This window comes from Micropterus salmoides, unplaced genomic scaffold, assembly GCF_014851395.1.
Source record: "Micropterus salmoides isolate LMB-PRFRI ecotype aquatic unplaced genomic scaffold, ASM1485139v1 Ms_hic_scaffold_1452, whole genome shotgun sequence".
NCBI lineage: Eukaryota > Metazoa > Chordata > Actinopteri > Centrarchiformes > Centrarchidae > Micropterus > Micropterus salmoides.
This window is the reverse complement of record NW_024040544.1, coordinates 1-24,396: the sequence shown is the minus strand read 5'-3', so window position 1 is coordinate 24,396 and position 24,396 is coordinate 1. Positions and strand designations below refer to the sequence as shown.

The following is a 24,396-nucleotide window of genomic DNA, read 5'->3' as shown; positions in this document are numbered from 1 at the left end:
CTTATGTGTGTGGTCAGCAGGACGTTAGGTCAGATTTTCAGAATATTCTAAGACAATTCCAACCTCCTGGAGCATACTGGAATACAGTGATAATACACAAGAACAAATGTTCTAAAAGTGTCAAAAAGCACAGGTCACTTTAATTAGTTTGTTATTTGATTGTCATTAGAGATATTACTAGCTGTCTCAGCTCTGACTGGATTTCCCTCTGCTTCTCTTTCCTGGTACAGATCAAGAACTGAGGAATGTCATTGACAAGCTGGCCCAGTTTGTCGCTCGGAACGGGCCAGAGTTTGAAAAGATGACTATGGAGAAACAGAAAGACAACCCTAAGTTCTCTTTCCTCTTTGGGGGAGAATACTTCAACTACTACAAGTCCAAGCTTGCTACGGAGCAACAGCAGCGTATGTAGTTAAAGGGACAGTCCAACATAAAACCACATTTTGCACATAGATATTTGTATGGTGTTGAAATGCTCAGTTCCCAGTATGATAGAAGCCTTAATGAAATTAATGGAAAATGATAAATAAATTCAAATGTAATGCAAACTTGAACAGTTTAATAAAAAGGAAAGTGATAAACATTTAAATCAGTTTAATCAAAATCATATTTAAAGCATATAACATAATTAGAAGACATTTTGCACCCATTTACAGAATGTTGTTTTGGGAGGAACTCTTGATAGAACTCTCCAACATCATACTAATAATGCTTTTCTGTTTTAGAGTGGATTTGTCCTTTGTGTATGTAGGCATTAAGCCTGCCTTATTAGCACCTCGCTCTCCTGCTTCGTTGTGCTTACTTATAGCGCAGGGTAGCTGTTAATGTCTGCTGCCATATCAGCGGTGTTCTACAGTAGAATAACAGTACAACCAATAGCTCCATCTTCTAGTTTTTTTTCACAGCAAAGCCACATAAAGCTGACTAGTGCTGGGTTGAACTTGGAATTCACTCTTAATTTGAAACGAGCAGGGCTGGGTATGGAACCTGAATATGTTTTAAATACATTATCTGCAGGCATCTGGTATGTAGTTTAGCACCGCTCACGCTTGAATGTAATGAGCAGGACTGCTTGATGGAAGTAATAGATTTTAAAATGTGTTTTGGATCAATTTGATGAAGCACTTAATTGTTTTTACCTGGAATATCAAATGTGTGTATTAGATGAAAACAGACATACCTAAGTTTCTATATAATGTACACTTTTACATGTATCATAATAAGGATAAGGATTTTATCCATTTTGCCCATCCCTCGTTCTTGTACAGCTGTATTGATTAAGATAGCTATAAAAAGCTGAAAGCACCCCTGTACTCACAAGTAAGTATTCTAAGTATATAGCTGTGTCTCAATTCGGATACTTCCGTTAGTTCACTAACATGTAGTACACTGTATACACAATGTACTTACTTGCTTAGTGCATGAAATTCGGCAGTGTAGTGTCAAATCAAACACAATGGTTGTGCCCTTATTAGAAGTGACGATTGCAGCATTTAACTGCTGCTGCTGCTTTTTGCACTGCATTTTGCCATACTTGTCAACGTGGACGCACTTATGCCCTCAAATTAGCAAGTGTGAGTATGGAAGGGAGCAAATTCAGAAACAGCATAAGTATTTATGCTTCTTTAACCAAATTCAGGTATTGCATAACACAATACCCAGCCCTAAACAACAACCCTGTTCCCAATTAAATATCCTGACTGACATGAACTCATCCTTTGTGGCCTTCTAGTAGCTGTAGCTGAAAATGTCTGTCCCAGTTCACATCTTAAAGGGTAATTCTGGTTTTATACAAACTGGGTCTTATTAAGTTTTTTTGCCCATTATTCTTACCAATAATTATCACTTTTGCCTTGATGAGAAATCTAGCAGTTTGTGTACAGTGTTATCATAACTGATAGTAATGATGGCTAGGAGTACAAAAATAAGACCCAAATTTTAATTAAGCCAGAATTTTTCTTCAGCTTTTCACATATCCTTTATCCTCTGCATCAAATGAGATATGTATGTACTTGTCATGATATATACAAGCAGGCCAGAGTTGAATGTAATTTTTAAAAAGTCTGTTGATGAGGACTTACTGTATGTGAGAAGCAAACATCTAGGCAACTAGTGTCAAGTAGTGTCTGTTGAAACTGCCAAGGCAGAAAATATCAGTTGAAATTAAAAACTCAAGAAGTCTGTGCAACATCTTTGAACCCAACCATGTGTTTGGCCTGTGAAAGTGTAGACACTAGAAGCATCAGCATATCGAAGTATGAGACCCTTGAATTGGGATGCAGCTTGCATCAGCCTCTTAATTACCATCAATACAGCAATACTTTTGATTGCTCATTGTAATCACCACTGATGGTAGACACTGGATGTGCTCCAAAACCATGAGCCATGTGGGCATAGTTTCCAACCCACTTCAGTTCAGCACACAGAATGCCTTGCACGTGTAATTTATGCCGACCTGAACTGACCTCTCTGAAAGACTAGTAAACAAAATACCTTTTAATAAAAGCGTTGTGAACAAGACTATTAAACCCAATGCTAAATGGGAGAGTAAATCCCTGTACATGTAAGTCCCTGATGCAACTGATTTGAGGTAAAGGAACAGATATGTTTTTCATTTTAGTGTTATGTATTCTTTTTAATGAGCTTTGTTATTGCTTATGGAGGCACAGTCAGAGCTTCTTACAGCACCTACAGGTTTGGTCAGTTTGAATGATAACAGCACAGTTTTGGATGCAGGGTTGCATTGAGTTCTTCTGTCATACCACTGAAATGCATTAAAGTTTGCTTTTCTCCACTTAGATCCCTCTACCCACGATGGGGAGGAGTATAAATCTGAAGGTATTTATTTGGAACCAAATTTTCCAGACCAATCAAAATTCTAGTTGGCAGTCACATTTTGTTGTTTCACATTTTGCTGGACATTATCACACCTGTGCTTATTGGTTTGTTTTCATTTGCATTTTTCATGAAAGTATTTTTTTTTTTTTCCTTTTTTGGAGTTTGTGCTGTAATGCTGTTTTGAGGCTTGACTGAAGATTTCTCAGACGGTGTAAGCTGTAAGCTGTCAGGTTGGCTCACAGAAACATGAGGAGGATCCTGGTGACATGTCTTTAAGCAGGGCTTGTTTTTAATGTCTTTGTCTCTGGAAAGCTTCTTCTCAGGATTCAGGGCAGCTGTAGTGTAAGGGCTGCACAACAGTATTGTTAATAGAATATTGATAAAAGTATTATCTCTGTTTCTTGATCAAGGTTTCTCTACAGGCCTAGTTTCATAACTATACACTGGCAGCAGTGGGTGATGATTCCTTTCCTTTGTGCTGAATGTTCTCCTGTGCACTAGCAGAAACTGCTGGGCTAGCGTGATGATGAACAGTCTGCCTAACCTCTTTGTTATCTGGAGAGCTCCTGGATAGGATGGACACGGACGGGTGCACAGTCCCTATAATGTTATGCTGATATAATTTCTGAAAAATATCATAAACGGAATGTATGTTACTGCATGAGAAATGAAGACTACAGTACAGGTCACAAGGTATAAATACAATACCGATGACAGTAAAATGTTATAGGAGATATATTTAAATATTGAGTGAGGTCAGATGTGTCTGTATATACAAGAGTATAAACTGTTTTAAGCTCACCTTACAATACAGTATTAGGTAGCTAGTAGGCCCCACACAGCTCATCAGTAATCAACTCGCGTTACTGCCGTGCCACATCGCCATCAAACTGGAGGCCTAAAATCCGCAGTTCAAATTTGTTGAGCCAGAGTTTTACTGAGGGCAACTTGTATTATTACGTTATTTATGAACTCCTCACTAGTTAAAATTATATATGTTTAATTATAATAAAGCATTTTTTGTTTTACCTCTGGATATGTAGGCCAGGGGTTATGTCAAGCCATGAACATAAAATTCTTTTATTGGTTGTAAATATTTCCACCTCTTGGAAATATCAAAATGTGATTTCATCTCATTGTGTAGCCCGGCTGTAGTTGAGTAACCAATATTTCTGCGTTTTCCAACCTTGGTGCTTCTGATCTTTATGATTTTTGGAGAAGCAAACGTGTTTTCTTTCCTCAGCTGCTCCTCCTGTAGTAGTCAGTGGGTTAGGAATGACAGTAGTGGTTGTGTTAATGTGCACTGCATGTCTTTGTAAATTTTGCTGACTCTTCTGCTTTGTTCCTGGAACGTTTCAACAGCTTGATGTATGTAATCTTTTACATGTAATTTGAGCTTTAGGTTACTTAATTGAAATAGTTTTGTGTAAAGAAATTTGTGCCTTGTGTTTGATATATGTAATACAGCTTTCTCTTTGGGCATCTGCAGCCTGTCAGTAGTCATACAGTATCAGTAATATGCCCAACCTAAAGACTTCAAATGTTCATGTTAAATGCTGTCCTGCTGGTGTTTCTGCAGAAATGTACAACCTGGGCACCAAAGATGTGGTTGATATTCCTCCTCCACCAATCCCAATGATTGCCCCACCTCCGATTCCTCAGCCTTCTGCGCCCTCTATTGATGAGCTCATCCAACAGAGCCAGTGGAATCTGCAGCAGCAGGAGCAGCATCTGCACACACTCAGACAGGTATGGAGCAAGAAAGAAAGTATAACTCTAGCGCACAGAGGACATTCTTTCCTCAGATGATTTATTTATACTTTTTTGTGGTTGATTTCTTTTAGCTGCTAACGAGCAATGTTCTTTCTGAAGTAACCAGGCAGAAAAGAGGTCAGCTAAGGGAGTTTTGCAGTGGCAAGACAGCTTAAACGTGTTTATGATCACACAATTACTGTAATAGCATGAAAAGCCTACACAATATACACACAGAGGTACAGACAGTAAAGGTGATGTTGCTATAGACTAAATGAAAATGGTACAGATATTTATAGTAGTGTTAATGATAACAATCGTAATGTTAATGATTATAATAACAATAATAACAATAGGACTAGTAACAATAGTTGTTGTAGCAGAGGGTGTCGAGCAGGAACACGGGGGCAGCAGGTGACCCGCAGCCACAGATCCAGACTCCACAGCTCCAGAGCCAGAAACACCTGCAGGAAGTGATAGGAGGAGAGAGGAGAGGGACGAGAAAGCACAAGACTACCAGAAAGGGGAAAAGTTGTGTTAGTAACATGCAATAATGGGATGAGGTTGCACACAGAGGGAGAGAAAGTAGAGGAGATTTTGTTTCCTTCCTGTTAGCTCATCAGCCATCAACTTCTTAAAATAACTTCAGCACAGAGAAAGCAACATAAAAACAAAATAGCAACAATTTTGAAGGTTATGAAAACATTTCCAGCCGACAAGAGCCTGCAGCATCACGTGTCCCCGGAGCGTCGGAGTAACGGTTATTAGGGTTAGGATTAGCCTTAGTTAGGTTACCCTAACAGCATTTAGTGTAACTCCATCAGCTGTTGCTGTAAACACACCGCTGCATGGTGGCTGGTGTTTCCAGGCAATACATTTATACACTTGTGTGGCTATCTGACTGTTGTGATTGGAAAAGAGAAGCAGTCATAGAAAAACACCTGACATTCTCCAGTTAAAGCCAGTAGCCTCTCGCCCATTCAGAAATTCACTGCAAGGCAACTTTGTCAACTTTCTCTGCCTTTCTCAATGTAGGAACAAGTGACTGCAGCCATAGCTCTGGCTATGGAGCAGCAGACCCAAAAACTGCTCCTGGAAACTCAGTTGGACATCACAGAGTTTGACAACCTGCTGCAGCCCATCATAGACACCTGCACCAAAGATGCCATCTCTGTAAGGCTGCCAGAATGGACTTTTTTAGGAATGCTTCTGTACAGAGATTACTGAAATAACTGAAGAATAAGCTTTATATCTCACTCATGTGTTCTCTGTTTTCTCTGCTGTCTTCCTCTCAGGCTGGCAAAAACTGGATGTTTAACAACGCCAAGACTCCACCACACTGTGAATTGATGACATCACACCTTCGCAACCGCATCACTGCAGATGGAGCACATTTTGAGCTTCGCCTGCATCTCATCTATTTAACCAATGATGTTCTCCACCACTGGTACGTAAACCAAACTGCATACACATACACGTGGATTAATTTACTCCTACACTTTTTTCATCAGAATAATAATATAATTAGTCTTCTATGCAGTGCTATGTAGCCCCATTTACACCTTCATTACCATGACCTCTGATTACAAGAACACATACCTATACAAGTATAAAACCACTTGCTGTCTGTATCAAACATTGAACAAGCACAGGTGTCTTATTATTGGGCACCCATTGCTAATTAATTAAGTTTAATATTTGATTTCACTAAATGGACTGTATAAATTAAATGTATACATGTACAATGAAACTGTAAGCATGAGTTTAACATGTAAGCAATTACAAAATGTCTTGTCTAATATCAATGTATCTGTGTAATCAATCAATTTTGAGATACAATTTTGATTATCGATTTAAAGAGGTGGTATTATGGTTTTTGGCTTTTTCCCTCTCCTATTGAGTTATATATCTTTTTTTGTGCATGGAATAGGTTTGCAAAGTGAAAAAGCCCAAAGTCCAGCCCAAAGGAAGTTCCCATCTCCCAGGGAAAACTCTGTTCTGAACTGCCTGAAAACAGCTTGTTTGTAGTCCAGCCTTTACTTCCCTTTCTTGTGACGTCACAATGAAAATACGTGTCATAATGGTCGCTGAGCGACTAGTCCGACACGCCCTCAAAAACACAGTGGAAAAACACTGAGCTGCAGCACACACGTCCTCGCGCTTCCAAACACTAGCTACCCTCCAGGCAGTCAGTGGACATAAAGTTGTTACTGTGATGTAGAGACAGAGCTCAGTTAAAACTTTATGGATGAAAGATACTTTTGTTACAGATTAATAACTCACCACTCTGAAACTCTTGCTCCAGTCCAAATTAGCAACCTGGTCGGCAACATGTAGCCTACAGCTGAATCAAAGCTGTTTACCGTCTTTTCGCTGACCCGCCTTTCTCTGCTTCTGATTGGCTAGTAGTCCTTAACTAGGAACTGCGCATGTGCAACTCCCAACAAAGATCATTTAGAGACACTCCATAGCTAAAACAAAGCCAGGGGGAAAAGAGGAGCTGCAGCAATGTGCAGTATGACAAAAATATGGTGTTTTTTGAACCTGAAAATGAGCATAATACCACCTCTTTAAAAGTGTACATATATAAATCAAGCAAAATCGATTTGTGGATTTGCTGCTTTTCTCTTTTATCACTTTTAACTTAATAACCTCTGGACTGACATTTAAAGGTGACTGCTGGGAAAGTAATCTTTTGATATTTCTTGACATTTAATAGAATAATTTATTAATTGAAAAAACTATTGAGACACTGACCAATAGCCACTAGTTGTAGCCTTGGTCCAATTGACCCTTCGCTATCCCAGGCCCCAAATACACAGCTGGCCAATCACAGTGCAGTGTAGGACTTGCTCTAACTGAAGTCCGACACTTTCATGACTGCGCTCCATTGACTTGTATGCAAAAGGAGTTGTTTTCTAGCTCTTTTTTTATTTTCTGGGGTTTTTTTTGTAAAAACGCTGTTCCTGGGGCACTTGTAATAGTTAGTCGCTACCCAGAGAGTAGTACTATTTATTCTCTTTCCAAAACCTAAAACATCTCCAGAAAAATGTTGGCTGTGGATTATTCCTAATGTTAACGTTAGTTAGCTAGCGTTAGCTAACTAACGTTAAAAGCCGAACAGTAGGGCTGTGTCCGAAATCACCAACTACTCGCTCACAAAAGTAGTGTACAACTGATGGTCACTAACCAAGCCGTATATACCATCATGCATTGCACTGATAGAAAAAACTGATTGTCCGACGGCAATGACATAATTAACAGCGCTGAAATAACGGTCGGAGTAGTGTTGAGTAGTTTTCATAATGCGAGTGAGCTCACTATATAGTGCTCTACATTCATCTCCCTATAGGGAGTAATGAATGAGTGGGGATTTCGGACACAGCCTGGGGCTTTATTACGTTACATTTGGTAGTTAGCTAACGCGAGCTACTACTGTTCTGCTTTTTAATGATTCTAATACTGAACAGAGGCCTACCCAGCTGTACTGGAACAGTGTTGATCCTTAATATTAGTTGTCTTATATCTCAATCGTCAGGTGATGCTGTGGTTTACTTTTACTCTGTGATCGGTAGCCTTTATCGTCTTCATTTTTTCATGTCAGTTTGACAGCCTGAATACAATCTTCAAATAATGTATAAAAACTGCTTTTTCCAAAAATTTGACAGTATTTTTCCGGAGAGTGCAGTAATAGACAGTGGCAGCTCCATGATGAAAGTCAGACAGTTTGTCAGACTTAGTAACAGTAACAACAGTAACTCAGGGGGGCATGGCTTATGGAAGGGTCGATTATGAAACAAATCTTGAAGAAGCTTAATTGGGCATTCCAATGAGATTTTGTGGAAATATTTAGTAAACAACCTTTACTATGTGCCTTTTGTAACGTGATGTGCTTAATGTGTCCTTCCAGCCAGCGGAAGCAGCAGAAGGATTTGTTGGCAGCTCTGCAAAAAGTTGTGGTTCCCATCTACTGCACCAGCTTTCTGGCTGTAGAGGAAGAGAAGCAGCAGAAGATTACCAGGGTAAACACCTGCTGACTTTAAAAGCATGTACCTGCTGTAGGATCAGGTCAATGTGCTTTTGGACTGAAGCTGCTAACAGGCATCTTTTTTTAAAGATTACACAGGTGTTTTATTCTTAGTATTAACATAAACATTGTGGGAAACCCCCTTTCAGTCAGAATAATTATAATTATTTAATCAATTATGTCAACATTTCTGTTCAGTCAATTCAGTTTAAGGGCCTTCTATAGTCAGTTAATGGTGTTATGTAGTATAATGACTAACATCATGTTAGTTACACTGATTTGAGTGTATCTTATTTTTAATAGCACATTATCCAAATGCAATTTGTCAGCAAACAATCCTGCAGTCTAACCAAATCTGATCCGATCTGTGACTGATCGATCGGAGCACCCTTAGGGTTAGGTTATAAAAAATATCCCAAGCTTGAAACATCTAACTGAAGACTGTTCAGTCCATCATCCGAAAATGGAAGGAGCATGGCACAACTGCAAACCTACCAAATATGGTTGACCACCTAAACTTACAGGCCGGACAAGGAGACCATTGATCAGAGAAGCAGCCAAGAGGCACATCACTCTGGAGGAGCTGTAGAGATCCACAGCTCAGCTGGCACAATCTGTCCACAGGACAACTATTAGTCATGCACTCGACAAATCTGACCTTTTATAGAGGAGTGGTAAGAAGAAAGCCATTATCCAACGAGGGTTAAAATGAAGGGCAACTGGACTTGGTTGAAGATACTGGAAGACGTTTCGTCCCTTATCCAAAGGACTTCTTCAGTTCTGACTGACTGGCAGGGAAACTCAGCTATTTAACCTCAGTGGGGTCGTTATCCCGGGTCATCGATACCGCTGGTTCGTTAGTGTTCCTTGGTGTTGTGACGACAGTCGTTACAGTCGTTGAGACTACCTGTGGCCAAGACTGAACGACCATCGTTGGTATCTTCACCTGAGGCCAATAGGTACGTTTGTTGAGTTTCCTGGGAAGTGATGAAAGGACAGCATTGTAAGTGGGGGATAAGTGGTGGCGTAGACCCCCTCCCTGTTCAGTGACGGCTTCTCAACCCTGGTGTAGATGGCTTCCTTGACACCTCTTTCAAACCATCCATCTTCTCTGTCGAAAATGTGCACCTGGTGGTCCTCAAACGAGTGTCCTCTGTCCTTCAGATGTAAGTAGACTGCAGAGTCTTGACCTGAGGAGTTGGCCCTTCTGTGTTGAGCCATGCGTTTGTGTAGTGGTTGTTTAGTCTCCCCAATATACAGGTCTGTGCATTCCTCACTGCATTGGACCGCATACACTAGATTGCTTTTCTTGTGTTTGGGTGTGCGGTCTTTGGGGTGTACCAGCATCTGTCTTAGTGTGTTCTTGGGTTTAAAAACAGAGGGATGTTATGTTTGTTAAAAATCCTCCTGAGTTTCTCTGATACTCCAGACACGTATGGAATCACAATGTTGTTGCGTTTGACCTTCTTTTCCGCAACAAACGTAACCTATTGGCCTCAGGTGAAGATACCAACGATGGTCGTTCAGTCTTGGCCACAGGTAGTCTCAACGACTGTAACGACTGTCGTCACAACACCAAGGAACACTAACGAACCAGCGGTATCGATGACCCGGGATAACGACCCCACTGAGGTTAAATAGCTGAGTTTCCTGCCAGTCAGTCAGAACTGAAGAAGTCCTTTGGATAAGGGACGAAACGTCTTCCAGTATCTTCAACCAAGTCCAGTTGCCCTTCATTTTAACCCTCGTTGGATAACTATGACCTGGATGACTGAGAATCTTCATAGACATCAAGAAAGCCATTGTTGAAAAGAATCCATAAAGAGTCCTGTTTGTGGTTTACAAAAAGCCATGATCAGGGACACAACAAACGGGACACAAAAACGGGACACACAAAAAAAGGTGCTCTGGTCAGATGACACCAAAATTTAAGTTTTTCGCCTAAACACAAGGCGCTAAGTGTGGCGGAAAACTATCACTGCACATCCCCTGAACACACCATCCCCACTGTGAAACATGGGGGTGGCAGCATCATGCTGTAGGGATACTTTTCTTCAGCAGGGATAGGGAAGCTGGTCAGAGTTGATGGGAAGATAGAGGGCAATACAGGGCAATCTTGGAAGAAAACCTGTTATAGTCTGCAAAAGACATGAGACTGGGGAAGACGTTCACCTTCCAGCAGGACACTGACCCTAAACATACAGCCAGAGCTACAATGGAGTGGTTTAGATCAAAGCATATTCATGTGTTTAGAATGGCCCAGTCAAAGTCCAGACCTAAATCCATTGAGAATCTGTGGCAAGACTTGAAAATTGCTGTTATACTAAGTTTGTTATCGCATGAAATCCCAATAAAATACATTTACGTTTATGGTTGTAATGTGAAAAAATGTGGAAAAGTTCAAGGGGAGTGAATACTTTTGCAAGCCACTATAAATATACCACATATGTAAATGAAGATTCTTCAGCACTTTCTGCTTTTTCTTCTAATTTATTGAAGTGGAAAATTATGTGTGTCTGATCATTTCCTTACCTCCCAGTTGTTGCAGCTTTGGGAGAAGAATGGATACTTTGATGATGAGACCATTCAACAGCTCCAGAATCCAGCATTGGGCCTTGGCCAGTACCAGGTGAGTAGAATAAGACTTAACACTCTATTTTTTCTCTACTTTTATGCAGTTTTCCTCATATACTAGTCTGTTTTTGTGATGTGCACCAAACAAACAAAGTGTTTGTGTTGAAATGTATCTATTTATGTGATTTAGGAAGATTCCTACCAATAATATTAATTCAATCTGTATTTATTTTGGAAATACATATACAGTGTGGCCATAAAGTATTTAGTCAGCCACTGATTGTGCAAGTTCTGCTACTTAGAAAGATGAGAGAGGTCTGTAATTTTCATCATAGGTACACTTTAACTATGAGAGACAAAATGAGGGAAAAAAAATCCAGAAAATCACATTGTAGGATTTTTAAAGAATTTATTTGTAAATTATGGTGGAAAATAAGTATTTGGTCACCCACAAACAAGCAAGATTTCTGGCTCTCACAGACCTGTAACTTCTTCTTTAAGAAGCTCCTCTGTCCTCCACTCGTTACCTGGATTAATGGCACCTGTTTGTACTTTTTGGCCCCCCTGTAGCTGTGCAGAAAATAAACAAGTGATCCTAGTCACCAAGAAACACAAATAAGAAACTTGGATATTAAAATTAAAAATCCATAAGAAGAAGTTAAAGGTCCAGTGTGTAATATTTCTGAGGTTCTCATTCATAGCATTCGTTTCGATGTCTCACTATAGGATGCGCCTCCCTGCATATTCCTCAAAAGCATTTATCGCAGTACGCCAATCCTGATTGGCTGGTGATCGCGGTGTCTGTGACTGGTTGGTCGACCTACCCTTAAATAACTTACGCAGACACCATTCAAAAGGGCTGGAACACGCCCGCTTGGCCGTTGAAGCCCCCGGTTCATGTAGGCACCGCGCCTGCTTCACCGTTAACACTGGCTGCATCCAGACAAAATATTCCCTGAACCTGGATGTGGATCTGCTGTCCAGGTGGCGCACCGCTATAGCAATTGGGCTCTGCATCCAGCCATTGTGAGGCAAGTGTGGTCACATTATGGCCGGGCAGAGGTTGACCTGTTTGCATCGAGAGTCAATATGCGGTGTGCACTGTTTTTCTCAATATGATCTAGTTGCGCCTCTCGGCGTGGACGCGCTTGTGCACGTGTGGCCCCCGGTCCTCCTGTACGCCTTCCCTCCAGTGGCTCTGATAACCCCCTGACTCTGTCCAGGGTGAGGGAGCACCGCTGCAGACTGATCCTCATAGCCCCGCACTCTCCACAATTACAGTGTACCTGGCTGCTGTTGCTGCTTGTCATGTGGGGTTTGGAGGCGAAACAGCCAGCCAGCAACCCTTGGTCTGATGTCTTATGGAAGGAGCATGTTGGTTATTCCCTGTTTCCAGGCCATTGGCCACACCATGGGATCTTGCAGTGGTTTGGATGGGCTCTCTGTCCCCCCTTTTGAACTACTGGGGGAAGTTGACTCAAAACATCTAAGACCGTGTTGTTGCTGGCTTTGGCGTCTGTGAAACGGCTCTCAGTGCATCCGTCATGCACTCAGTTTGCTCCAGGGGGTGTCAGAGTGTCAATGAAGCCTAACCCTCCCTTTGTGCCCAAGGTGATTGACTCATGCTCACCCATTGAGCTTTGGGCATTCTCTTCGCCGCCCCTGTAGAGGAGCGGTTGCATGGGCTGTGTCCAGTTTGTGCCCTGCGCATTTACATGGACAGGACTAAGGACTTTGTCTCCTGGGCTAGCCCCTGTATGGACAAGCCCGTTACCAAGCAACGGCTCTCCCACTGGATTGTGGGAGTCGGGTTTGCAGGCTCCGTCAGGCCTACGGGCTCACTCGTGGACTTGCTGCATCCTGGGCCGTGTTTAAAGGGGTCCCTACCCAGGAGATTTGTGCGGTGGCGAGCTGGTCGTCGCCCATTACCTTTGCCCGGTTTTATAAACTGGAAGTCTCTGCTCAGAGTATGCCGTCATTATCCCCCACACCAGTCTCTTGTCAGAATAACAGAGATTACAACACCAGTTCTCAAGGAGAGGCTGGAGAGGCTACAGACAGATCACCAGCTACAAACCTAAAACCCCCCACTCCATGAACGACTCGCACCTTGCCAACGAGCTGAACCAGATTTACTGTTGTTTTTAAAGACAATGGGACAGATCTGACACCATCCCCCGTCACACCACTGACCGGCCACAGTCCTTCATCTCATCCCCCACCTCCTCCCCCTCTCTTACCATCCAGGAGAGGGATGTCAACAGACTGTTCAGGAGACAGAAACCTCGCAAAGCAGCTGGGCCGGACTCTGTCTCCCCATCCACCCTGAAGCACTGTACTGATCAGCTGTCTCCGGTGTTCAGACATTTTTAACACCTCACTGGAGACATGCCATGTGCTAGCCTGCTTCAAAGCCTCCACCATCATCCCTGTCCCCAAGAAACCAAGGACCACGGGACTAAATGACTACAGACCTGTCGTCCTGACCTCTGTGGTAAGGAAGTCTTTTGAGCGCCTTGTGTTGTCCCACCTAAAATCCATCACAGACCCACTCCTGGACCCCCGGCAGTTCGCCTACAGAGCCAACAGGTCTGTAGATGATGCAGTGAACATGGCCCTTCACTACATCCTCCAGCACCTGGACTCCCGAGGAACCTACGCCAGGATCCTGTTTGTGGATTTTAGCTCTGCTTTCAACACCATCATCCCGGCCCTGCTGCAGGACAAGCTGTCCCAGCTGAGCGTGCCTGACTCCACCTGCAGGTGGATCACAGACTGCCTGACGGACAGGAAGCAACACGTCAAGATGGGAAAACGTGTTTCTGATTCCAGGACCATCAGCACTGGTTCCCCTCGGTGCTGCATTCTTTCCCCCCTTCTCTTCTCTCTGTACACCAACAGCTGTACTCCAGACACCAGTCTGTCAAGCTCCTGAAGTTTGCGGATGACACCACCCTCACTGGGCTCATCTCAATGATGAATCCGCCTACAGGTGGAAGATCGACCATCTGGTGTCCTGGTGCAGCCAGAACAGTCTGGAGCTCAACGCTCTGAAGACAGTGGAGATGGTCGTGGAACAAACTGTTTCAGACTCTCCCCTCTGGCAGGAGGCTGCGGTCCATCAGGACCAAAACCTCTCACCACAAAACAGCTTCTTCCCATCTGCAACTAGCCTCATTAACAAGGCCCGGGCCCCCAACTGACACTCACCCCTTTAAAATAATAGTCGTCTGCAAAATATCACTTCATGTCATGTCATGCACGAACCTGGCACATTGCACATATTAGTTGTTAATTTGTTGTTAATTGTAAATTGTTGTTGTTCCATTGTTTTTATTTTATTATTTTTATTTTTTTATATTGTCAGTTGTATTATTTTCTCTCTATTCTTCTGTTATTCTTATATAACTTCCATTTGTTTATTACATATTTATATTTCTACATCTATTTATGTCAGCTTTATGTCTGTCTACGTGTAGCACCTTAACACCAAAGCAAATCCTCCTTCACATTTTCAGTGAGGGGTGCAGGACAATCACAGGGCGCACAGGCGGTAATAAAGTATAAAAGTCAATAAAAACACACTGTTAGTGCAGATTGTGGAGGCGGAAATACTCTCTATGTTTTCATTGGATTATGTTCTCTTGGGAGTCCTTCTGCTTAGAACCATCTCCATGGCAGAGGATCACACTCACCTCTCCATAATCGTACAGTTTTATTGTTTTTTTCCCCCCCTTTGGACACCCCTTTTATGTTTCTTGGACTTTAAAGACCTAAGTGAATTTTTCAAATATGCAGAGGAGAAAAATGCAGTTTTATGTATTAATTAGTCTATATTGGTTGTTTTCACAAGTATAACAAGCCACGTAGATATTCCAGCAGCTGCAAACACCAATATGCAATTATTGACAGCATATTTGGGGCGATGTATGTGATGTAGTATATATTTTTCATTTTACTGTTTGGTGCTCCATGACGATAACCTCTTTATCTCTCACAGCCTCTCTCTCTGTTTCTGCTGGTACTTTTAAAGGGGATGAGAGGAGCTTGTGTGATTGGTCATTACTGAATACTGACTACCCATAATAATAATTTCAGGAAAATAAAGACCTTAGTCAGATCAGATTTAACACCCTTGTCCTCTCTCTCAGGCCTCTCTGATAACAGAGTATGCGGCGGTGGTGCAGCCCATCCAGCTGGCCTTCCAGCAGCAGATCCAGGCTTTAAAGATCCAGCACGAAGAGTTTGTTACCAGCGTCAAACAGCAGCAGCCGCAGCAGCCTGCCCCTGTAGCACAGATAGCTACACCTGCTGAGCCTGAAAAGGCTCCACCTATGACCACACAAGCTGGTGAGAACAAAAGGCACAGTCTTAATAGTCATTTTGTTCAGTTTAAAACATGAAAAACATTAGAACAGTTGCATACATTATCAGTTGTAGTTCTGGGGACATTTTCATCTTGTCTTGTTAATTTCTGCTGTATCGGTTTATGACCTGCTCTATGTTGGGCAAGTACATGTATCTTTGTGCTGTAATGTGACGGTGTGTGTGTTGTGTGTAGGGGATGTTAAGCCTCCCATGTCGGGTCCTCCTACAGGGGATTTTGATGGAGCTACATCCAGACCACAGGACCCCAGCAACCCCAGTGGACCCTCAGACATCCCGTCCAACAAGCCTGCATGGTATGACCCCCAGCACATTGGCCCCTGGAATCCCAACCAGCCGGTAAAGACCTATGTGTTTCTCTCTGTGTGTGCATGTTTGTGTGTATGCGTGCATACTTTATTTTGAGTCTCTGTAGGTGCTTTGAAAAATAACAGCTCAGTTGGGCTTGGGACAGGAAGGCACTGACTCATCTTTGCTCTCCAACACCATTTACATTTATTCATTAGACACTTTCAAAACAGCCAGTATACAATATGTGATGAAGAGTGACTGGTCTGTACATTAGTTTGGTGTACAAAGCAGCTGCTGGATAGGGTAGTGGTTAAGAGTGGAGAATGAGGCTCAGTTTGATGACTAGAGTTGGCACAAGTAGATAAGAGAGAGAGAAGAGAAGATTACATTTTGTTGAAGCCATTCCCAGCTCACCGGTCTTTGCAGTTGCGGTGCCTGTGGATGGTCCTGCCCTGATTCCCGCAATCACCCACTGCAGTTCTGCATGCAAGAGCTCCACCCCTTATGTCATGTCTTGCCCTATGTCATTTCTGTAGCTTAATAATTCTTGTTGTACCCTCCGTGGTGTCCATAGACCTTTTATTTATTGTATAATTGTCTGAGTTGTCTTCTGTGGTTAATCTCAGTACGGGTACACTGAGGAAGGCGGTTGTATATTTTATCATTGATAATCAGTTGTACACACAGGCTGCCAAGTGTCCTCAAGGAAAAACAATATTTTGTAACAGAAACAGGTCGCACTCCCCTGCATTTCCATCACCGTACTTCAGATGCTTTTAAAACAGATCTCCAGAATTTCAGTGCACCTGGAAAGTATTCACAGCGCTTCACTTTTTGTCATGTTACAGCCTTATTCCAAAATGGATGAAATTCATTATTTTCCCCAAAATTCTACAAACAATACCCCATAATGACAACTTCAAAGAAATTTGTTTGAAATGTTAAAAATGAAAAAAACACATGGACATAAGTATTCATGAGTATGATGCTACAAGCTTGGCACACCTATTTTTGGGCAGTTTCTCCCATTATTCTTTGCAGGACCTCTCAAGCTCCATCAGGTTGGACGGGGAGCATCAGTGCACAGCCATTTTCAGATCTCTCCAGAGATGTTCAATCAGGTTCAAGTCTGGGCTCTGGCTGGGCCACTCAAGGACATTCACAGTGTTGTCCTGTAGACACTCCTTTGTTACCTTGGCTATGTGCTTAGGGTCATTGTCCTGTTGGAAGATGAACCATTTTCCCAGTCTGAAGTTCAGAGCGCTCCGGAGCAGGTTATCATGGATGTCTCTGTACATTGCTGCATTCATCTTTCCCTCGATCCTGACTAGTCTCCCAGTTCCTGCCGCTGAAAAACATCCCCACAGCATGATGCTGCCACCAACATGCTTCACTGTAGGGATGGTATTGGCCAGGTGATGAGCGGTGTCTGGTTTCCTCCAGACATGACGCTTGCCATTCAGGCCAAAGAGTTCAATCTTTGTTTCATCAGACCAGAGAATTTTGTTTCTCATGGTCTGAGAGTCCTTCAGGTGCCTTTTGGCAAACTCCAGGCAGGCTGTCATGTGCCTTTTACTGAGGAGTGGCTTCCATCTGGCCCCTCTAACATACAGGCCTGATGGGTGTAGTGCTGCAGAGATCGTTATTCTTCTGGAAGGTTCTCCTCTCTCCATAGAGACACACTGTCAGAGTGACCATCAGGTTCTTGGTCACCTTCCTGACTAAGGTCCTTCTCCCCCGATTGCTCCGTTTGGCCGGGCGGCCAGCTCTAGGGAGAGTGCTGGTGTTTCCAAACGTCTTCCATTTATGGATGACGGAGGCCACTGTGCTCATTGGGACCTTCAATGCTGCAGAAATTTTATGAACCCTTTCCCAGATCTGTGCCGCGATACAATCCTGTCTTGGAGGTCTACAGACAATTCCTTGGACGTCATGGCTTGGTTTGTGCTCTGACATGTGCTGTTAACTGTGGGACCTTCTATAGACAGGGGTGTGCCTTTCCAAGTCATGTCCAATCAACTGAATTTACCACAGGTGGACTCCAATCAAGTTGTAGAAACATCTCAAGGATGAACAGTGGAAACAGGATGCTGCTGAACTCAATTTTGAGTAGCAAGGGTTGTGAATACTTATGAACATGTGCTTGTGTTTTTGTTTTTTTTAAGAAATTTGCAAAGATTTCAAACAAACTTTTTTCACAGTGTCAATATGGGCTATTGTTTGTAGAATATGAAGGAAAATAATGAGTTTCATCCATTTTGGAATAAGTGAAGCGCTGCGAATACTCTCCAGATGCACTGGGTGTGTGACTTGTGGTAACAGGCAACGCTCTTGTCCTTTTTGACTTTGGTCCTTCCTTAGCCTCCTTTTGACCCAAACCAGCCCCCCCTCCTTGCCCTCCCTGGAACAGCCATGAGGGCATGTGGAATGACCAGAGGGACCCAGGGAACTGGAGTGGCGGACCACCCAGAGAAGGAGGCCCTTGGAGCGGTCCAGGTGGGTCAGACCAAGGCCCCCCATCATGGAACTCATATGACCAGCAGCCGCCATGGGGCAACCAGCCTGACCAGCCTCCGTGGGGCCAGAGGGAGGCCCCATTTCCTCCACGCATACAGGCATGTGGTAGATGATTATGCTGGATTGACTTGCTTTGTTTTGATTTTATTTCTAGTTTTTATACTATACATTGTATACTCTACATGTGCTATCTGTAATTCCAATATATCCTAGTCTGAATTTGACTATTTATTTTCTGTTGCAGCAAAGATTTGATTTTGCTGCTCACTTACATTAATGTATTCTCTAATGTGCACTTCTATAGAGACCTCCCCATTTCAGAGGGCCCTTCCCTCCTCACCAGCAGCCACCTCCTTTCAACCAGCCCCCACCACCACCACCACCACACAATTTTGGACGCTTCCCACCACGCTTTATGCAGGATGACTTTCCTCCCAGACACCACTACGACAGGCCGCCGTACACCCCACACCGCTTTGACTATGCTCAGGGAGATTATCCTGGAGGTATGAAGTCATTGATCAGATCAGTAACTTTACTTAAAAGCTGTAAGGCTATATATTGTTGGACCTGTAATGGTATTTATTTCATTGAAAAAGCTGTTTTTCAACTTCTTGGCACGAAACAACTGTTTTGATGTATCCCGGTCAGGATGGCGAAGCTCCGCGTGGAGCCGGGATATGTTCACACGTGTTCTGTACTATATGTTGTTGTTGGCTAAGGAGGGATGGGCAGTTCTTGCGGCTGGTTGTTTCTCAGACATTGTGTTTGCAAAACGTCTGAAGATATTGAGCTTGACTGAGTGAGAGAATGCCAGAGGGTGGGCGTCAGGGCACAGTGTGCAAGAGCAGTGAGTGACTGCGTTTACATAATTATGAATTATGTAAAGCACTTTCAATTGCCATGTTGTTGAAATGAGCCGAATTTACTTTTCCTGCATATTTAAGAATATGGACCTCTGTTTCCCAGACATGCCAGGTCCTCCCCCCATCACCATCCCAGTCAGAGGCTGCCTCCCCCAGGTATGGGGGCTGATCATCCTCCCTGGGGTGCAGGCCAGCACCCCGATTTTGGTCCACCCCCACACGGCTTCAATGGCCATTCACCTCACATGCGTCATCGGCAGCATCCGGTCCAAGATGACCCCAGTCTGGTGCCCAATGTACCCTACTTTGACCTGCCAGCTGGTCTCATGGCTCCGCTAGTCAAAGTAAGTCACCTGATTTTGATTTGAGCGCAAGGGCATGAGAAAACAGATTAAATGAACAGTACCAGTAATGTGTGGAGTAAAAATTCACAAATAGATTGGCAAGAAGGCCAATGTAAATCTGCCACAGTACTGTAGTTTTCAAAATAAAAGACTCATCCACTACCAGCACAGTTTTAGAATTGAATTTAGAATAGGCTCATTAAACTCATTTACCCTCAACAGTCAAACCTGCATGTCTCATGATCCTCCTCGTACTGTCAATTGCTCAGCTCGAGGACTGTGATTATAAACCTCTGGACCCTAAAGACATCCGGCTGCCCCCTCCTATGCCACCTAGTGATCGGCTGCTTGCTGCTGTGGAAGCTTTCTACAGTCCTCCATCCCATGATCGGCCTAGGAACAGGTATACACACATGTCGACTCCATCTGCAAGACAAGTTAGACTGAATTTGAAATTGTAATTGGGGTAATCAGAATTTATCAATTGGTCAGTCCCTATAAGTGGCTGTGGTAAATAAAATGAGAAGCCTGTCAACATTACCAGAATGTTTAGCACATTGTCAATAAAAGAGGAGATAAAAGATTTCATAAGTTTATTGGTGAGAGAGTTTAAACATCAACATTGAAACTGTCAGAACCCAACCCTACAGTAGTCATATGGTGCCTACTTTTCACTGTTGGTCTTCTTGTCAAGTGTGCCGCACTTTTACAAGCCATGGTCAATCAGAATTAGGCTATTTTCAGCGTGGTGTTTGTACTTTAATTATAAAGTAGTTCAATAGTTCAAAATGACAGTAATCAGTTTCTAGTAAAGGAGCATCATGAAATCATCAGATTGTTTTCAGTAGTTGTATAGCGGCAGCATCTGAGTATTACTGCTAGTTTCTGATAGAAATTGCTGGAGGTCTTAGAGTTTACAGCTGGCTGTGGTCTGTTCCTCCATCAGTGAAGGCTGGGAGCAGAATGGCCTGTATGAGTTCTTCAGGGCAAAGATGAGAGCTAGGAGAAAAAAGGGACAGGAGAAACGCAACAGGTGAGTTTCCTCTTCATTTGGATCTTTGGATCTTGGATCGATCTCTTCATGATTCACACTAGGACCCGGATGGAATCACAGAATTGGCCAATAAATATGAAATCAGCTGTTATAAGCAGGATGTTGCAGAATCTGCCAAAATGTGGTTGTCATTTATAAAATCGGGGTTTTCATCTTTCTCACAGTACTGAAGGCAAACAAACTAACACAACAAAAACTACACTGCTATGTTTATTTTAATTTGCGTGTCATTTACGAGCAGCCTGCTTCTCTCCTCTGCTCTGTCAGTGTTTCACCGAGGGCAGACACACACACCACCATCATATAAAAAATTAAAAGCTACGTCAAGCAACACATGAAGGCTGTACCGCAGAAGATCTGTAGGAAGAAATGATTAGTAATCAATTAATAACCTATTTAAAAGGGGAAAATTCACAGTAAAATCCATCCAAATTCATAGTGAATTGTCCCCATAAAGAAATCCCATACATTTATCTATATGCACATTTGGTTTGATACACTGATATTGATTACATTTGTAATATTTTCTTATTGAGTTGTTGAAATTGTATTCATCCACCACATTATTACACACTCTTTCTGATGATAAAATCTGTTTAAATTGTAAGACACAGAATTCAGAAAAAAATTTAACAGAAAACATGGAATTTGGGAAAAATAAAACGGATTTCATATGGTCCTAGTTCACACATATTCAGTTGTTTGGGATTTATAATGAAAAACTAGTTTTCACTGTTGATTCATTGAATTAAATCCTTCCTGTACCTGTCAACCTCCCCCCTCCCTCCATGGCTCACGCCTTCCAGTGGTCGTGGAGGTAGTCGCTCCAGGAGTCACTCTCGCAGCAGAGGGAGGTCTTCGTCTCGCTCCAGCTCTCGCTCCTCCAAGTCCTCCAGGTCACGGTCGCGGTCATCTCGCTCCCGCTCTCGGAGCCACTCCCGCTCCTACTCCCGATCCAGGTATCTGCATAATTTCTTTTGTGATTTGTTAAATCTTGATGAATCATATTCAGAAACACATGATAAATTATATTATGATTCTCCAATCTGGAAATGAACACCAACTATCTTCATCGTTTGGTAGAAAGTGAAGTAAGCAGTTGTGGGACAACAATGAAAGAAGCAGAGCTGATGTCATTACTGTTTACTCTGAATCCAGGTCCCAGCAGGGACTGGCAGATGCCGGTCAGTGGCCCAAAATGGACCACTTTGTAGTTTTTGGCTGTCCACATTGTGTGCATTATGATCTTCATATGACTGTGTTTATTCTTTTTCATTTTTCAACCGCTTTTTGGCTTTGGTTTTATGCCAGACACTAAAAAATCTTGTGGCCCACCTTTTGGTTTTTACCTCTGACTCTAGCTCCTTGTCATAGTCCTCCTAGTTTTGATTAGAGCCCGGCCAATATGGGTTTTTGGTGGCCGATGCGGATATTAAATTGAAAAAGAGCTGATTTATAAACCGGCGAAAATGATTTGGATAGTAGACCCCATTCTCATATAAACTACACTTATTACATTGTTTTAGAATTACAGACGTTATTTATCGGCTCATTACGACAGTAGCACTCTGCCACTGATAAACATGGCATTAGCTTTGTAGCTAATGTAGCAACGGGCGGCGTTAGCTGCTGTAAGCAATGTTAGTGAATATTTAGAAATGATGAACTGGGGAGAAAGGAGAGGACTGTTCGCTACAACTGCCACACTGTTTCAGAAATAAAACTACTACTACTATCACATTTGTCAGCAGCGTAGTCTCCAACACCCAACTACTCTAACATTAAACATGCTGCTGTGAGCCGGGAGGAAGCCGGGAGAGGGCAATGAAAAATTAGCAAGTAAGGAATGTTTTCATGGTGAGACAGTGTTGTTAACAAAGGAGCTGCAGAGCGCCCTCTGGTGGGCAAACTATGGAACATTTATGACATGAGTGAAGGATCCAACTCTGTTTCTTTTTCAATAGTCATATATCTGTTGTCATAAACGCTGATGCCGATTTAAATGCAATTAGCTCATATCAGCCGATAAATCGGTCTGGCTCTAGTTTTAATGTGATTGCACATCATGGCCATTCATGAGCAGCAGCACTGCCAACAACTCCTGAGCAGAACCTAAATTTAGTTCCAGGAACTTATCCCCAAAGCAAAGAGCAGTGGAAACAGAAACTGAACCTGTGACACTGGCTGTGACTGTTATGTCTGGTTAAGCTCCTGCAGTGGATGATTTCAGAGAGGGAGTATAATTGCCTGTCTACACATGAGGCGTTTGAGCTGTTTCTCAGTCATCCATCTCAAGTGTGTCTGACAGGTGTGCTTCTGTTTGAATTACTACAGCCGTCTGTGTATTTTTACACTTCCATTTTTTCCCGTTTTAAACATGTTATATAGTGATTGCGTGTCATATCACGGTGGCCTACCCTCAATATTGTGCCTGAACACATTGTGTGTACAGATGGATGACTGAAGCTGCTGCTCTGCTAACTGACTGCCCACACTTAGCTCACTGAGCAAAGTAGTACGTTCTTCCAGCTGCCCTCCTGCTGTTTCTCCAGCCTACATACTGTGAATCATGCTTCTTCATCATCATTACAACTGTTTTAAAACCTGAGGCCCTCGGCTTAACATGCCTTAACCTGCCTCTGTTTAGGTCTAGGAGTAGATCAAGGTCATCTCGGAGTCGCTCTCGCTCCAGATCCAGATCCCGTTCACATTCACCTGCCAAGAGACGCAGAGGCCCTAAATCGGAGAGCTCCTCCCCTCCGTAAGTCCCCTTCACTGCTCTTTGATAAGATGCTTTCATAAAAGACTCTTACTTTACTGTATATAATCATCTCTTCTGATCTGTACAGATCCACATCGGTGGTCGGGGGCCCTCCCCCTAAACTGTCTGCAGATACCAGGCTAGGGGAGGAGAACAAGGGCCATCAACTGCTGATGAAGATGGGTATGCTCTTTTGTTTTATCTCTTTATTTCTTCATTTAAACTGTTTATTCAATTTTCCAATAATAATATTTGAGATCTTTTTACTATAAAATGTACTGGCTGTATTTGGAAACTTTACATGAGAGTGAAATGAACCACACTCCTTGTACCTTTCCTTCTCTTGTATTGTCATGTCTATTGTAGGCTGGAGTGGTTCAGGTGGTTTGGGGGCCAAAGAACAGGGCATCCAGGACCCCATCAAAGGTGGAGACATCAGGGATAAATGGGACCAGTATAAAGGTGTGGGGGTGTCATTGGATGACCCTTATGAGAACTATCGCAGGAACAAGAGCTACAACTTTGTCGCCCGCATGAAGGCACGAGAGGAAGGTACATACAGACTTTCTGTTGCATTTGTAATGGAATTCCCTGCTGCTCAGGCTTAACTGCTATGATAAACCATTCCTGTTACTGTATTGGCCCAAATATAAGACAGTATTTTGTTCGTGGGGGATGTATTACATTCAAAGACCACACATTAAGATTTTCACAAAAACACGTTAATGAAGCGAGAACAGGAAAAAAGGGTATTAAATTGCACCTCATCTTTGTGAGTTTTTATGACACAATTAGATGACCATACTATTTAGATCACAATATTTTTAAAACTAAATGTTACTGTTCTCTTCTTTCTTTTCTTGATTCAGTCAATCGGGAACCTCAGGAGGCCCCTTCAACTGACTGATGTCATCAGATAGCATCGAACAATCCCCTCCTCTTCTCAGTCACCACCTCCATTCAGGAGTCCCAAATCCCTCCTCTTT

At 42.8% G+C, this 24,396-nt stretch overlaps 1 pseudogene; it reads left to right on the top strand.

Moving 5' to 3' along the window:
• The first annotated feature begins 220 nt into the window (after window positions 1–220).
• On the top strand, window positions 221–24,396 carry LOC119903293 (annotated as a pseudogene).